This window comes from Dendrobates tinctorius, unplaced genomic scaffold (assembly GCF_039654945.1).
Source record: "Dendrobates tinctorius isolate UK_male_01 unplaced genomic scaffold, ASM3965494v1 ptg000034l, whole genome shotgun sequence".
NCBI lineage: Eukaryota > Metazoa > Chordata > Amphibia > Anura > Dendrobatidae > Dendrobates > Dendrobates tinctorius.
Window position 1 is genome coordinate 5,912,456 of NW_027361702.1, and position 16,707 is coordinate 5,929,162.

The following is a 16,707-nucleotide window of genomic DNA, read 5'->3' on the forward strand; positions in this document are numbered from 1 at the left end:
GGGCCCTTAAGATAGAGTTGACTTAAGATCTAAATATTAGGGCACATCTTGACCCCAGTTGGTGTTATAAGTATAAAAGTTACATATTTGTTATGTGCTCCTATAGATCTACCCACCCTGTAGTTTTCTAGACTCCAGCTCCAAGAAATGGATTCCTACTTTACCGGTTCATACAGGCACTTTGTGTTTGGACTTAAATGAATGCCAACGTCATGCTGTGTAAGATGATACTTTGTTTGTCGCTATACAAGGTTCCCTCCCCGAGATATGATACTTGTGAGTTTATTAAGCATTTCTGAAAGGGGAGTGTGTCCATAGATCCACCCACATCAGTGATGTCACGACCAGGGGGTATAAGATAGTGGGAGCTCATTTTGCAGGCATCTTTGCTCTGGAATCCTGTTACAGAGAGGCTCTGTGATGCACTGTGATGTATCGGCCCTCCCGCCTGCACCGCATGGTCTGCTATGAAATTACTTATATTACATATTTCAATTGTCTCATTTTGTAATATCTTTTATACCTTTTGTAAACACTGCCTACCTTTTGGAGTAAAATCTATAAAATTACTAGCTTCGTTTCTCCTTGCTCTATAACGTACGTTAGCGTCCTCTGAGGCTAAATTTGCTACTGATTGGGTTGTCTCCTGACCCGTTATTAATCATAGGAATAGGAGCTGGTGGCGGCGCCATGTCCTGGGCTTGTTGGGCAAAGCTGGCAGTGACAGAGCGGGTTTTATAAGCATATTGCCTGGCTGCGGCTGGGAGTAGTTATATTTCCCTCGCTGCAGCGTCCCTAATAGCCAGTACACATCCCGGAGGCCCATCTGGCGACTGATTACCCTAGGTGCAGTTCCCTAACTGACCTGAGGGTAAGGGGGTGGCAGAGAGCCACAAGTTCCAAAACAGGAACTGGAGTGGGGTCATAAAATAGGATCCCTGACAAACTGGGGACAACCAAACACCCCTGTTCATGACATATTGCTGGCAGCGGTGTGATATCCAACTATATCTTCCCTGCAATTCATGACACCTTACATCTCTAATTGGTATGATAGCTTCATAGATGATATGGTATTCATATTGCAAGGGGATGAATCTGCCCTACCAGGATTTGTCACATTTTTGAACGATAATTCGTTTAATTTGCGCTTCACTGTTTCTTATACAGCTCTGGCAAAAAAATTAAGAAACCACCACATCAAACCCATGTCATGGGCAGCCCATTCTCCAGACCTGAATCCCATTGAAAACCACTGGAATTTAATCAAGAGGATGATGGATAGTCACAAGTAGAGTTGAGCAAAACAGGTCGGTCAATTTCAAAAATCGCCAACTTTCGCCAAAGTCGGGTTTCATGAAACAAAACCCGGCCATAGCGTGAGGTCGGCCATGATGTCAGCCGACCCGAGCGCCAAAGTCGCGTTTCAAATGATGCTTTCAGCGCCTTTTCTCACCCAATGATGGAGGACGCACACTGTGGGCAGCACAATGACATAGGCAGCGGCCAGCACCATCTTAGGGAAGGGCATTGAAGTGATTGGCTGGCTTTGTGTGGTGTCACAGGGGGTATAAAAGGCTGTGAACCCCGACCGCCATCTTACTTCTGCCGATCATACAATAGGGAGAGGTGCTGCTGATTCTGAACAGGGAGAGCGTTAGGCAGAAAGGAAGAAGAAAAAAAACTGCTTCTGCTGATAGCGCTTTTCACTGTACAGATAGTGTGCAGTGAAAGGGGAGGATTTTTGTTGTGTGCAGCAGCGCTGGTGGTGATTAGGCTGCCTTTTAAGGCTACCTGCTAGCTGCATTGCTGTTTGCACACTGCTGTTCAAACTGCTTTTTTCAAAGCAATCGAAATTTTATTACTTTGTCCTGGTGAGTTACTGAGCGTTCATTTTTTCACACATCGTTTAGCGGTGTACGCTCCTCACACACTACCGTGTATTCCGGCTGGTATCACGGACAAATAGAAGCTGTCTGGGTGTGACTCTGGAAGAAAAAGCAGAGGAGTTTGTCCGTTTTTCCAGACCTACACCTTAGAGTTGTGTTCGTTTTTCAAACAGTTTCGTATATCTGCTATTTGATTACAGTCAAAACTAGACAGAGACAGCGTGTGTCAGTCCGTATACATATACACGGAGCTTGACAATTTTCCATACAGACACCGTCTAACGGTATACGCTCCTCACACACTACCGTGTATTCTGGCTGGTATCACGGACAATTAGAAGCTATCTGGGTGTAACTCTGGAAGAAAAAGCTGAGGAGTTTGTCCGTTTTTCCAGACCTGCACCTTAGAGTCGTGTCCATTTTTTAAACAGTTTCGTATATCTGCTGTTTGATTACAGCCAAAACTAGACAGAGACAGCGTGTGTCAGTCCATATACAAATGCACGGAGCTTGACAGTTTTCCATACACACACCGTCTAGCGGTGTACGCTCCTCACACACTACCGTGTATTCCGGCTGGTATCATGGACAAATAGAAGCTCTCTGGGTGAGACTCTGGAAGAAAAAGTCGAGGAGTTTGTCCGTTTTTCCAGACCTGCACCTTAGAGTCGTGTCCATTTTTTAAACAGTTTCGTATATCTGCTGTTTGATTACAGCCAAAACTAGACAGAGACAGCGTGTGTCAGTCTGTATACAAATACACGGAGCTTGACAATTTTACATACACACAACGTACAGCGGTGTACGCTACTCACACACTACCATGTACCGCCTTCTAGCACGGACAAATAGAAGCTACCTGTGTGTGACTCTGGAAAAAAAACGAGGAGTTTGTCCGTTTTTCCAGACCTACACCTTAGAGTCTTTTCCGTTTTTCAAACAGTTAAGTATATCTGCTGTTTGATTACAGTCAAAACTAGACAGAGACAGCGTGTGTCAGTCCATATACAAATACACGGAGCTTAACAATTTTACATACACACACCGTCTAGCGGTGTACGCTCCTCACACACTACCGTGTATTCCGGCTGGTATCACGGACAAATAGAAGCTACCTGTGTGTGACTCTGGAAAAAAACGAGGCGTTTGTCCGTTTTTCCAGACCTACGCCTTAGAGTTGTGTCCATTTTTCAAACAGTTTTGTATATCTGCTGTTTGATTACAGTCAAAACTAGACAGAGACAGCGTGTGTCAGTCCATATACAAATACAGGGAGCTTGACAATTTTACATACACACACCATCTAGTGGTGTACGCTCCTCACACACTACCGTGTATTCCGGCTGGTATCATGGACAAATAGAAGCTATCTGGGTGTGACTCTGGAAGGAAAAGCCGAGGAGTTTTTCCGTATATCTGCTTGTTGGATTACGGTCCAATACATACTGTGAGAGCGTCTGTGACTAACATAATATATATGTTGATTTAATTTGTTTAATACATAATATATGCAGGAGGTGTTGAGCCGGCGTCATCCTCTGGTCCACGAAGGCCTGTAAGGTTGCCTTTTCTTGGAGTAGGAAAACCGTTTTTAAAGCCAGAGCATCAGGAACAGGTTTTGGCGTACATTGCCGAAACAGCCACCAGCTCTATTGCCTCCTCTTCTGAATGGTCAAAACCTGCAAGCACGGAGTCATCAGCGCAGGGTTCTGGTCATAAAAAAACCCTTTCCTTGTGTCCTTCACCCCCACCAAAAGTGAAGGATGCGGCAGCCAACACTGCAGATTACTCTATGGAGCTCTTTTCACATACCATGCCTGGGTTATCCAGTCAAATCCTGAATTGCCCAGTCCAAGATGTATCTTACATGGACTGCACTGATGCACAGCCACTGCTAGATGATTCTGCTGGTACATTGACCCACAGCACTACATTGTCCTTGCTGTCTATCGAGCCAGAATCTGACCCTGATGAAACTCAGGTGCCCCTTCCCGCATACCATACCACCTTACATGGTGACACAGAGGAAGGTAAAGAGGAAGGTGCAGATGACTTTGAAGAGGAGGTGATGGATGACCCATTTCTGGACCCGGATTGGCATCCATTGGGGAGGAGGGTGGCGCTGACAATAGTTCAGATAAGGAGAAGGATCTGCAGCAGGCATTGACATTGCAGCAGCAGTTATCTAGCAGGCCCATAGCTGTCCTAAAACGTGGAACAAAAACTAAAAGAGTTGCAGGACAGCTTGACCAGACGGTCAACTTAGCACAGCGTGCAAGGCCAGAAAATGTTTACCATAGTAGGAAGAGTGCAGTGTGGCACTTCTTTGTCCAAAATCCTACTGATGAGGCAAAGGTTACCTGTAAGAAGTGCGGAAGGACCTTTAGCCGAGGTAAACAACTCAGAAATTTGAATACCAGTTGCATGCTTAGACATTTAAACAACATGCACTTGCAAGCGTGGACGCACTACAAAACCTCAGGTTAGCACATGTGCTCCTGCTCTGACTGAAGGTAGCCAGCAACACTTCATCGCTACCCCCACTGTAAGACCACCGCCACCATTAAGCACACCTCCTCTTCCTCTTCCTCCTCTTCCTCGGACTTGCCCAATTACGCCCTTTGCAGCAGCTGAATGTCCAGCCAACACATCTACATATGCCAATTTTGAAACATCCCTAACTGGGCTGCCCACCCCTCCCCCAACGGCTGGGGTCAAGACCTTGCGCAGCCCGGCAAGTGCCGTTGCTCTGAACAAGTGGATGGGCCGCACTGATGGCCGCCGGCAATGGCACAGGTCCCCTCTTAGTACAATACAGTGTCTCAGACGGTGGGAGGGCCCACTCGACGTCAGACACCCCAGCGTACTATGAGGGGCCCTGTGCCAGTACCGTCGACCATGATTGTGCCCCCCCTGCTTGGTCATGGCCACAGCACTTGCAAGTTGCAATACTTACCTCTCCCTGCTCCACCGCTGTGTAGTCTGGGCAGTTAAATCCTTCACAGGGATGGCCACTCGAAATTTGTTGTATTGATCAATGATGGTTAAGATGTAGCTATGGCCTGTCCTGCTGGCCTCTACCTTCAGATGATCAATGGCTACCATTTGAAATGGACGCCAACTTACGAGCGGATGCAGTGGTGGTTTATGATCACCTTTCACAGTTATGATAGTCACAGACGTGTGACATTCCTGACACCATTTTTCAATGTCTACTGTCATGCCAATCCAATAGAATCGCCTACGGCCTGTGGCTTCTGTCTTTTGCACTCCAAAATGACCAGACTCATCATGATAGGCAGTAAGGACCATGGGTACATCTCTCCCTGTGATCACAATTTGATGGAGACGAGTAACGGTGATGTGATCCACGCTACTGCGACAAAAGCAATCCTTTCTTCACAAAGAACCTTTTTCGCTTTCTCCACAGACACAGTATTTGAGGGTCTGCATCGCCTCTGCAACATATACCGGGAGGTTTCCCTGCGATGAGTAATTCCAAAATTTCTGCTAACACTCGACTTTGCGTCTATACATGTATCCATGTAGTTTCCAGTAGCAGAGATTCTTGACTGGCTTACTGAGATTGAAATGTATACGAAGATTTAAAAGTACCACAACACTGTTAACTGATGTACGCTATGAATACCTTTCCCTTTTTCTACTTTTTTAGTTCTGGTGTAATACATAGTGAGCCTGTGAGTGTCTGTGTCTGACTCCGGAAGTATACACGGAAATTTAACCCTAGACTGGACACACCTGTTATGTGCTGATACAGTACCTTGTTTCAAAAATTTGTATTAAGGTATCATCTGTAGGATAATCAACTGTGGGGGGGACCCTCTTCTTGCCGCAGACAAACTTGAGACTGAGACAGAGTTTGTATTGAACAGGTCTGTTTTTAGTGCCTATCCTTCTGTCAACAACAGCAATTCACCACAGCCGTTTCACATTTCTCTGTACACAGGCTCCGGTACCTTCACTTCCTTTGTAACTATAATCATGGCGTCCTCTGTGGCTCTTCCACTGTGGCTGGCCTAGGCCCAACCACCCCAGCGCTGCACCAGTCTGAGCACACCGTCCATATGATAGCCCCAGGCCGTCTTCGTCTGCAGCTTTCGTCCTCTGGGCCACCCCCCTGTGACCGTCTCAACTCTCATTCCTCTCTGGAGCCTCTCCACTGTCTCTATTTCCTCAGCAGAACTTCCTCTTTACTGTGCTCCCTTCACTGACTGACTCTTCCAGAACCTTCCCTCAGCCTTTTATACTTCCAGTTCTGGTAACTCTGCCCACCATCACCTAACAGTTTCTCTGACCAATGGCAGTTATTCAGTCCCACTCCTACACTCTCCACTGCCCTCCAATGGGCAAGTTAAAACACTGTACCCTTTCTCTTTATCTTAGCGGTTTCACACCTACACTGCGCTACACCTCTGCTTCTCACTACAGGCTGGTTTGTCTGTCAGTCCACCTTCCCTACATCATCCACAGTGAGTGAGCGTGTGTGGGTTACGCTTTCTATATATACGGTGAATCGGAGAAACAAATTTTTACACTATACTCAATACAGCTTGCATCTTGTTATACAGTACCTTTTTACGACATTTAGCATTACGGTCCAATCCATACTGTGTAAGAGTCTGAGAGTGACTACGGGACTATTTATACGGAGATTTCAATTGTCACCTAAAAATATATGCTTGCTATCTTGTTATCCAGGAACTTTTTTACAACATTTTTTATTATGGTCAAAACCAAACTGAGTGAGCGTCTGAGGGTGACTACGGAAATATATACCAATATTTTCAATTTGGCCAACACTGTATACAGCAGAACGCTTCTGATACGGTAACCTTTTTAGCTATTTAGATTCTGGTGTAATCCATAATGAGCCTGTAAACGTCTGTTACTCCAGCAATATATTTGGAATGTTAAGATTACCCCAATACTGTATACAGCTGTACGCTTGTTTTACATAACCCATTTACAGCTTTTCATATTCTTGTGTAATCCATACTGGGCCTGAGAGCGTTTGTGTCTGCCTCCTGAAATGTATACGGAGAATCAAAATGTTTACACTATACTATATATACCTTTTATCTGGTGATACTGTACCCTTTTTCAACTTGTTATTTTATTGGGTAATCCATACTGAGCCTGTGAGCATCTGTGTATGCCTCATGAAATATATACGGAGATTTACTGTTATCCATAGACTGTATAGAGCTGTACGTTTATGATACAGTACCATATATCTGCTGGTATTTTGGGTCCATTTTCAAAAACATGAGGAAGTATGGTGGAAGAGGATGCAGATGTGGGCGTGGAGGGCCACCTGGTACTGATGGTGGTGGTGCATCTGCTGGTAGTGCCAAAAACACAATAGCAGCTAAGGCAGGAGGTGTTGAGCCAGCGTCATGGTGTAACTCTGGAAGGCCTGTAAGGCTCCCTTTTCTGGGAGTAGGTTGACTGCTTTTATACCTGGAGTATCAGGAACTGTTTGTGGCTTACATTGCTGAAACAGCCTCCAGCTCTATCGCCTCCTATTCTGAAGTAGTAAAAATTGCAAGCACTGAGTCGTAACTGCAGGCTTCTGGTCAGGAGCAACCCCTTTCCTTATGTCCTTCACCCACACCAAAAGTGAAGGCTGTGGAAGCACACACCTTAGATTACTCAATGGAGCTCTTTTCACATACCATGCCTGAGTTAATTAAAAATAGGGCCCATCATGTACTGGAGCAATGAAAATGGGGCAGATCACACACTAGAGCAGCATCTAAGGGGCACATTATACACTGGAGCATAACAAATGTGGCCCAATATATATGGAGCATTATTAGAGCCCATCATACACTGGAGCATCATCCATGAGGTCCATCATGTCCTGGAGCAATGTAAATGGGGCAGATCAGACCCTGGAGCAGCATCTAAGGGGCACACTATACACTGGAGCATTACAAATGGGGCCCATTATATATGGAGCATTATGTGGAGCTCATCAGATACTGTATGGAACATTATATGTGACTAATTATTTGGTATGGAGAAATATATGGCGCTCATTATTCTGTATGGCGCACAATGTGGTGGCCCATCATGTACTGGAGCAATGTAAATGGGGCAGATCAGACACTGGAGCAGCATCTAAGGGGCACATTATACACTGGAGCATTACAAATGGTGCCCATTATATATTGAGCATTATTGGAGCCCATCAGACACTGGAGCATCATCCATGAATCCATGAGGCCCATCATGTACTGGAGCAATGCAAATGGGGCAGATCAGACACTGGAGCAGCATCTAAGGGGCACATTATACACTGGAGCTTTACTAATGGGGCACATTACATATAGAGCATTATTAGAGCCCATCATACACTGGAGCATCATCCATGAGGCCCATCATGTACTGGAGCAATGTATATGGGGCAGATCAGACACTGGAGCAGCATCTAAGGGGCACATTATACACTGGAGCATTACTAATGGGGCACATTATATATAGAGCATTATTAGAGCCCATCATACACTGGAGCATCATCCATGAGGCCCATCATATACTGGAGCAATGTAAATGGGGCAGATCAGACACTGGACCAGCATCTAAGGGGCACATTATACACTGGAGCATTACAAATGGGGCCCATTATATATGGAGCATTATTAGAGCCCATCAAACACTGGAGCATCATCCATGAGGCTCATCATGTCCTGGAGCAATGTAAATGGGGCAGATCAGACCCTGGAGCAGCATCTAAGGGGCACACTATACACTGGAGCATTACAAATGGGGCCCATTATATATGGAGCATTATGTGGAGCTCATCAGATACTGTATGGAACATTATATGTGACTAATTATTTGGTATGGAGAAATATATGCGGCTCATTATTCTGTATGGCGCACAATGTGGTGGCCATAACACTGTATGGAGTAATATACTGTCCTGTTTTTGAGCTATTGTACAATTTAAAATAGATCAGTCATGTCATGTAAGCAGTGAAGTATGTGTCATTGTACTATACCTATATTTCTATGGCGTATCGGAGCATCATGAGTTGTGGTATGTGTTAAAGGGGCGCACTGACACTCTTTGGCCCAGGGCACATGAAAACCTGGAGCCAGCCCAACCCCCCACAACTTTAGCCAAATAACCCCCAGTTTTCAATGCGTAACTATTCTTAGGAAGTAAATTAAGGTTGACAAGCTTCAGTTATAAGAATTGATGTTTTTGGCATTGAAATGGGCACTCTAGGTGTGTTTACTGTCCTCCACTCCCTGCCGACTTTGCTTCCCCATTGACTTGCATTGGGTTTCGTGTTTCAGTCGGCCTTCGACTTTTCCCTATAGTCGGCCGATTTCGTTCGACCCGACTTTTGCGAAAGTCGGGTTTCATGAAACCCGACTCGACCCAAAAAAAGACAAAGTCGCTCATCTCTAGTTACAAGCCATCAAACAAAGAAAAACTGCTTACATTTTTGTACCAGAAGTAGTGTGAAAGACTAGTGGCAAGCATGCCAAGACGCATGAAAGCTGTGATTAAAAATCATGGTTATTCCACAAAATATTGATTTCTGAACTCTTCCTGAGTTAAATCATTAGTATTGTTGTTTCTATATGATTATGAACTTGTTTTCTTTGCATTATTTGAGCATCCCATAAGCAAAGCATCACAGAAGCTAAGCATCAAGCAAAACGGCAGTTACTCCATGGCAAGGAATTAACATTCATCTTCTCTCTTCACACAGGTAATCAAATCATTCAGCCTCTGAACTGATCCACCCTGCATGTATTTCACTCCATTCAATGTTAGCAAGCAGCCTGAATGGTACAACTCCCCACCTCTGCTGGCTGTCTTCACTGCTGCAATATATCCTAATGGTAATGAAATAAATCAGCCTCTGAACTGATTCACCCTGCATGTATTTCATTCCATTCAATGTTAGCAAGCAGCCTGAATTGTACAACTCCCCACCTCTGCTGGCTGTCTTTTCTGCTGCAATATATATCCTAATGGTACAACTCCATACATCTACTTGCTGTCTGTCATCTGCGCTGCTTTATCATTTTGCAACATATTTTAATGTGCCTGCTAAATCTTTTGTATAATTCATTTGCTGTACTGTATTTTATACTTACTGTTTTATATCCGTGACTGGGGCCTCTCTATCAGGTGGAAGGTGCTATAGCATATAGATGTAGCCAGTAGAGTTGAGCGAAACAGGTCGGTCAGATTCAAAAATCGCCGACTTTCGCCAAAGTTGGGCTTCGCCGAGCGAAACCCGACCATAGCGTTGGGTCGGCAATGCGGTCGTCAACCCGAGCGCCAAAGTCGTGTTTCCCATAATGCTTGCAGGCGCCTTTTCTCAGCCAATAAGCAAGGATGCACACTGTGGGCAACGCGATGACATGGGCAGCGGCCACCACCATCTTAGAGAAGGGCATTGCAGTGATTGGCTTGCTTTGTGTGACAATAAAACCCCTGCCGATCTTAGTGTAGAGAGAGGTTGCTGCCGCTGTTTCTCAGTAGGGAGAGAGTTAGGCAGGAAAGAAAAGTGATTCTGTGCTTGTGCTGATAGCAATTGTGCTGTACAGTTAGTGTTCAGTGACAGGGGAGGATTTTTTTGTGTGCAGCATCGCTGGTTATTAGGCTGCCTCATAGCTGCATTGCTGTGTGTACACTACTGTGCAGACTGATTTTTACACAGCACTAATACTTTTATTCTTTTTATCTGGACAGTTACCGACCGTTCATTTTTCACACACCGTATAGAGCTGTACGCTCCTCACACACTATCATGTACTAGCTGGTATCACGGACAAATACATGCTGACTGTCTGTGTGTGACTCCGGAAATAAATACGGAGATTTAAATTTTCCCCTACACCATATACAGCTGTACGTTTCTGATACAGTACCGTATATCTGCTGTTTGGATTACGGTGAAATACATACTGGGAGAGCGTCTGTCGGTGACTAAGGAAATATATACTGAGATTTACATTTTCCCGTACACCGTATACAGCTGTACGCTTCAGATACAGTACCGTATATCTGCTGTTTGGATTACGGTCAAATCCATACAGGGAGAGCATCTGTGTGTGACTAAGGAAATATATACGGAGATTTAAATTTTCCCCTACACCGCATGCTGCTGTACGTTTCTGATACAGTACCGTATATCTGCTGTTTGGATTACAGTGAAATACATACTGGGAGAGCGTCTGTGTGTGACTAAGGAAATATAAACGGAGATTTAAATTTTCCCCTACACCGTATTCATCTGTACGCTTCTGATACAGTACCGTATATCTGCTGTTTGGATTACGGTCAAATACATACTGGAAGAGCATCTGTGTGTGACTAAGGAAATATATACGGAGATTTAAATTTTCCCTTACACCGTATTCAGCTGTACGCTTCTGATACAGTACCGTATATCTGCTGGTTTGATTACGGTCAAATACATACTGGAAGAGCATCTGTGTGTGACTAAGGAAATATATACGGAGATTTAAATTTTCCCCTACACCGTATACAGCTGTTCGCTTCTGATACAGTACCGTATATCTGCTGTTTGGATTATGGTCAAATACATACTTGGAGAGCATCTGTGTGTGACTAAGGAAATATATACGGAGATTTAAGTTTTCCCCTACACCGTATACAGCTGTACGCTTCTGATACAGTATCATATATCTGCTGTTTGGATTACGGTCAAATACATACTGGGAGAGCGTGTGTGTGTGACTAAGAAAATATATACAGAGATTTAAATTTTCCCCTACACCGTATATAGCTATATACTTCTGAAACAGTACCGTATATCTGCTGTTTGGATTACGGTGAAATACATACTGGGTGAGCATCTGTGGGTGACTTAGGAAATATATTTGAAGATTTAAATTTTTCCCTACCCCGTATACAGCTGTACGCTCCTCATACAGTACCATATATCTGCTAGTATTTTTGGTACATTTTCCCAAACATGAGGAAGTATGGTGGAAGAGGCCGCGGACGTGGGTGGGGGGGCACCTGGTACTGATGGTGGTGGTTGTGCATCTGCTGGTTATGCCAAAAGCATCGTCTGGCTCAAGAAGGCCTGGAAGGCTCCCTTTTCTGGGAGTAGGTAAACCGCTTTTAAAGCCGGAGCATCAGGAGCAGGTTTTGGCTTACATTGCCGAAACAGCCTCCTGCTCTATTACCTCCTCTTCTGAAGTTTCAAAAACTGCAAGCACTAAGTCGTCAGTGCAGGCTTCTAGTAAGGAACAACACCTTTCCTTGTGTCTTTCACCCCCACCAAAAGTGAAGGATGCGGCAGTCAACACTGCAGATTACTCTATGGAGCTTTTTTCACATACCATGCCTGGGTTATCCAGTCAAATAATGAATTCCCCGGTCCAAGATGAATCTGACATGGAGTGCACTGATGCACAGCCACTGCTAGATGATTCTGCTGGTACATTGACCCAGAGCACTACATTGCCCTCGCAGTCTACTGAGCCAGAATCTGACCCTGATGAAACTCAGGTGCCCCTTCCCGCATACTATACCACCTTACACGGTGACACAGAGGAAGGTGCAGCTGAAATTGAAGAGGAGGTGATGGATGACCCAGTTGTTGACCTGGATTGGCATCCATTGGGGGAAGAGGGTGCCGCTGGCAATAGCTCAGAAGAGGAGAAGGATCCGCAGCAGGCATCGACATCGCAGAAGCGGTTATCTGGCAGGCCCCTAGCTGTCCAAAAACGTAGTATTAAAAAAAAACAAAGAGTTGCAGGACAGCTTGGGCAGACTGTCAAATTTGCACAGCGTGCAAGCCCTGAAAATTTATACCATAGTAGGAAGAGTGCAGTGTGGCACTTTTTTTACCAAAATCCTATTGATGAGGCAAAGGTTATCTGTAAGAAGTGCGGAAGGATCTTTAGCCGAGGGAAAAATCTCTGAAATTTGAATACCAGTTGCATGCTTAGACATTTAATCACCATGCACTTGCAAGCGTGGACGGACTACAAAACCTCAGGTGACACATGTGCACCTGCTCCGACTAAAGGTAGCCAGCAACGCTCCATCGCTTCCCTCACTGTACGCCCACCGCTAAGCACACCACCAGCAAGAAATGTTGAGGTGTCGCAAGGCCAAAGCAGTCAGGGAATCACAATGTTTTTGCCACGAAAGACTGAATCTAGGCCATCACCACCACCATCACCATCACCAACCCCCTCTCAGTCCGTCAGGTCCACTGCTAGTTCCCCCATATGTAGCTCTCAAGTCCAGCTCACCCTAGCAGACTCTCTGAGTAGGACAAGAAAGTACTCATCCTCTCATCCCCGTACACTGGCTTTGAACGCCTACATTGCCAAACTAATCTCATTAGAGATGATACCCTTCCGTTTGGTTGAAAGCGCATTGTTCCGAGAGCTCATAGCCTACGCTGTCCTACGCTATGACCTACCCAGTCGGCACTTCTTTTCTAGAAAAGCCATCCCTGCCCACCACCTGCATGTGAAACACCGCATTGTCCATTCACTCAAACAATCAGTGAGTGGAAAGGTGCACTTCACAACAGATGCATGGGCCAGTAGGCATGGCCAGGGCTGTTATGTGTCCATCACTGCGCACTGGATTAATGTGGTGGATGCAGGCTCCACAGGGGACAGCGGCGGTGGAACAATGCTGCCTAGCCCACGGTATAGGAAACAGTTAGCTGTAGGCGTTCGACCCTCCTCCTCCTCCTCCAGAAGCGAAAGCTGGTCGACAGAGCGCAGTCGCACAAGCACTCCATCCGCAGCTGGCAGTGTTGCACACGAGGTGTCCCACTATCGAACAGCTAGTGGCAAGTGTCAGCAGGCTGTTTTAAAGATGATGTCTTTGGGTGACAACAGACACACCGCGGAGGTACTGGCCGAGTACTTGCAGCGAAAAACTGAGTCATGGCTGGGCAGTCTACATCTTGAGCCAGGCAAGGTAATCAGTGATAACGGCCATAATTTTGTGGTAGCCATAGTCCTTGCAAAACTCAGACACATACCTTGCCTGGCTTACACCTTTAACCTGGTGGTGCAGTGCTTCCTAAATAATTTTCCGGAGTTAACAGCCCTGCTCCATAGCCCTTAGACTACTGGGCCTGTAAACTGGACACCTGGCCTGAATTGGTACAATATGCCTTACAGGAGCTCGCTTGCCCTGCTGGTAGTGTGCTAATGTGGCGCCCCCAGGAGTATGGTAGCCACAGTGGCATTACCTTCCACCTAGGGAGTGTGATGTCATGCTTGGAAGCAACAAAGGGTCTCTCTGTCAGATAAATTCAACACACAGCACGGTTCCCACTCCAGGCCAGCAGAGGGAGCTCTGAACCAAATCTGGGGAGGAACTGCTCTCTGGGGGCCGGGAAGGGGAAGTTTAGTTAGTTCGTGTGAGGAGGGCGAAGTGTGTGGACGAGAGGAGAAGAGCTGGAGGATTAAGCAGAGTTCAGGCTCACTTCTAGCGTAGCTCATGGTCTGGAGTCCTGGTCTCCGAGGTTGTATGGATACTGATGTTCCTGCAGCAGAAACCGGAGGAATAGGAAGCTGTAAATGCTCTAAGACTCGGAGGCACAACAGCAGCGTGTGAGCCAGAAGAAGGAGGCTACAGCTGTCTGCCATACAAGGGGGTTCTAAGAGAGAGCCAGCAAGAGGAACTTCAGTGTAACTCAGTACTGCATGTACCTCAGATAAGTGCTAGGAAGGAGACTACACAACCCATCTGCATAGAGAGATTCCTGAGTTGCTTCTAGGCAGGCCAACTCCTATTCTATCTGTAATCTGGATCCTGGACTGCACTTGCAAAGCAAAGTAAAGGTAAAGGAAACTGCACCCTGTTGTGTCATTGCTTTCTTCCTGCAACCCCTTCAGCACTGCTACATCTCTGTGCCTAACACTGCACCCTCTTCCTCAACACCTATTACTACTGCCCTGGGACTACAGCTCTACCTGTGGGGATCTATTACATCTTGCTGCCTTATACCATCTGTCTCAGAGGATCTGCCTGCAGCGTTGGCTTAGCCCCTTCATTGCCGAGCACCACAGGTGGCGTCACATATCATCAACTTTAATCAGCCATGCTTAACCCCTTTTATATGGACACCCAGGGCCACGGACCGGGTCACCGCTACTGTGACACTTCCATCTGAGATACCGGCCCGGTACCAAGTACCCCACTGCCCTGGCAGGCGATCCACTATCAGAAAGAGTTTTCAGTGCTGCTGGATCAATCTTGACAGAAAGAAGGACCCGGCTGTCGACCCAAACTGTTGATGATCTCACCTTCATTAAAATAAACCATGCATGGGTTTCAAAGGATTTTGTCCCACCTTCCCCTGATGACACCTAGGTTGCCAGCAAAATGGCTCGCTTTGTCCTCCTCTTCCTCCGACTTCTCCAATTCCTCCACTTGCAGCTGCTGAACGTCCAGCCTACACCTCAACATATACCAGTTTTTCCACCTCCCTAACTGTGCTGTCCCCCCCCAGGGCCGGCGTCAGCACCTGGCGCACCCGGGCAAGTGGCGGTGCCCTGAGCAGGTGGGGGGTCCACTCGTGGGCGATGGCACTGGCACAGGGCCCCTCACAGTATGCCGGTGTCTCTGATGGTGGGGAGGCCCACTTGCCGTAACAGATACCGTCACACTATGAGGGGCCCTGTGTTAGTGCCGTCGCCCACAAGTGGGCCCCCCCTGCTTGCTCAGGGCTCCAGCACTTGCAATACTTACCTCTCCCTGCCCCACCGCTGTGACCTCTTCCACGTTTCCTGACAGTGACATTCAGGTCAGAGAGCACGATGATGTCACATCTGTACGCCCTCTGCCTGAACAGTCCAAGTGCAGAGAGCTGGATGATGGCGACGCTGAGGAGTCTAGAGTAGAGCAGTGCCCAGCGAGGGGAGGTATTTCCTTTTTTTAATGTTTGGAGCAATATATGGGGAGCATTATACACTGGAGAATTATATATGGGACCCATCATACACTTGAGCATCATAGATAGGGCCCATTATACACTGGAGCTTCATATGGGACCCATTACATATGGAGCATTATATGGCCCATCATACACTGGAGCATCATCCATGGGGCCCATCATACATTGGAGCATCATATACGGGGCCCATTATACACTCGAGCATTAGAAATGGGGCCCATTATATATGGAGCATTATACACTGTTTGCATAATTATTATTAGGCAAGTTGTATTTGAGAGGATTCTTTTTATCATTGAACAACAACTATGTTCTCAATCAACCGAAAAGACTCATAAATATCAAAGCTTAATATTTTTAGAAGTTGGAGTGGGGTTTTTTTTAGATTTGGCCATATTACGTGTTACAGAACCACTCAGCACCCAGAATATGTTGTGCAGTTATATGTATGTATAATAGTTTCTATGTGAGATGCATGTCCCTAATGCATCAGCCCACAGGCTGCGCCCCAGGGCAGAGGGGACACGATATTCTCCTTTTGCCTGCCCTCCCCCCACCTTTGTAATTCCCACAGTAAACATCGGCAGGCTCCGGCCACCTGCGGCTTCTGTAATGCATGTCTGGCCTGCCGCTTTTCTATTGGCCTGCCCTCTGTATCTGTGTGAGATATTCTGTGTCCTGTGAGTAAAGTGTTGTCAGACTGGAAATACGTGGAGAAGCAGTGAAATTTTATATGCGCCCATGTAACCAAGGAATTCCAGCCAGCGTCATTCATTCAGACTCCAGCCAACGCAGAGCGGACCTCCGAAAACACGGGGTGGTACTGAAAGAGGTACTTCAGCTTGTGAGACCCCGTTACA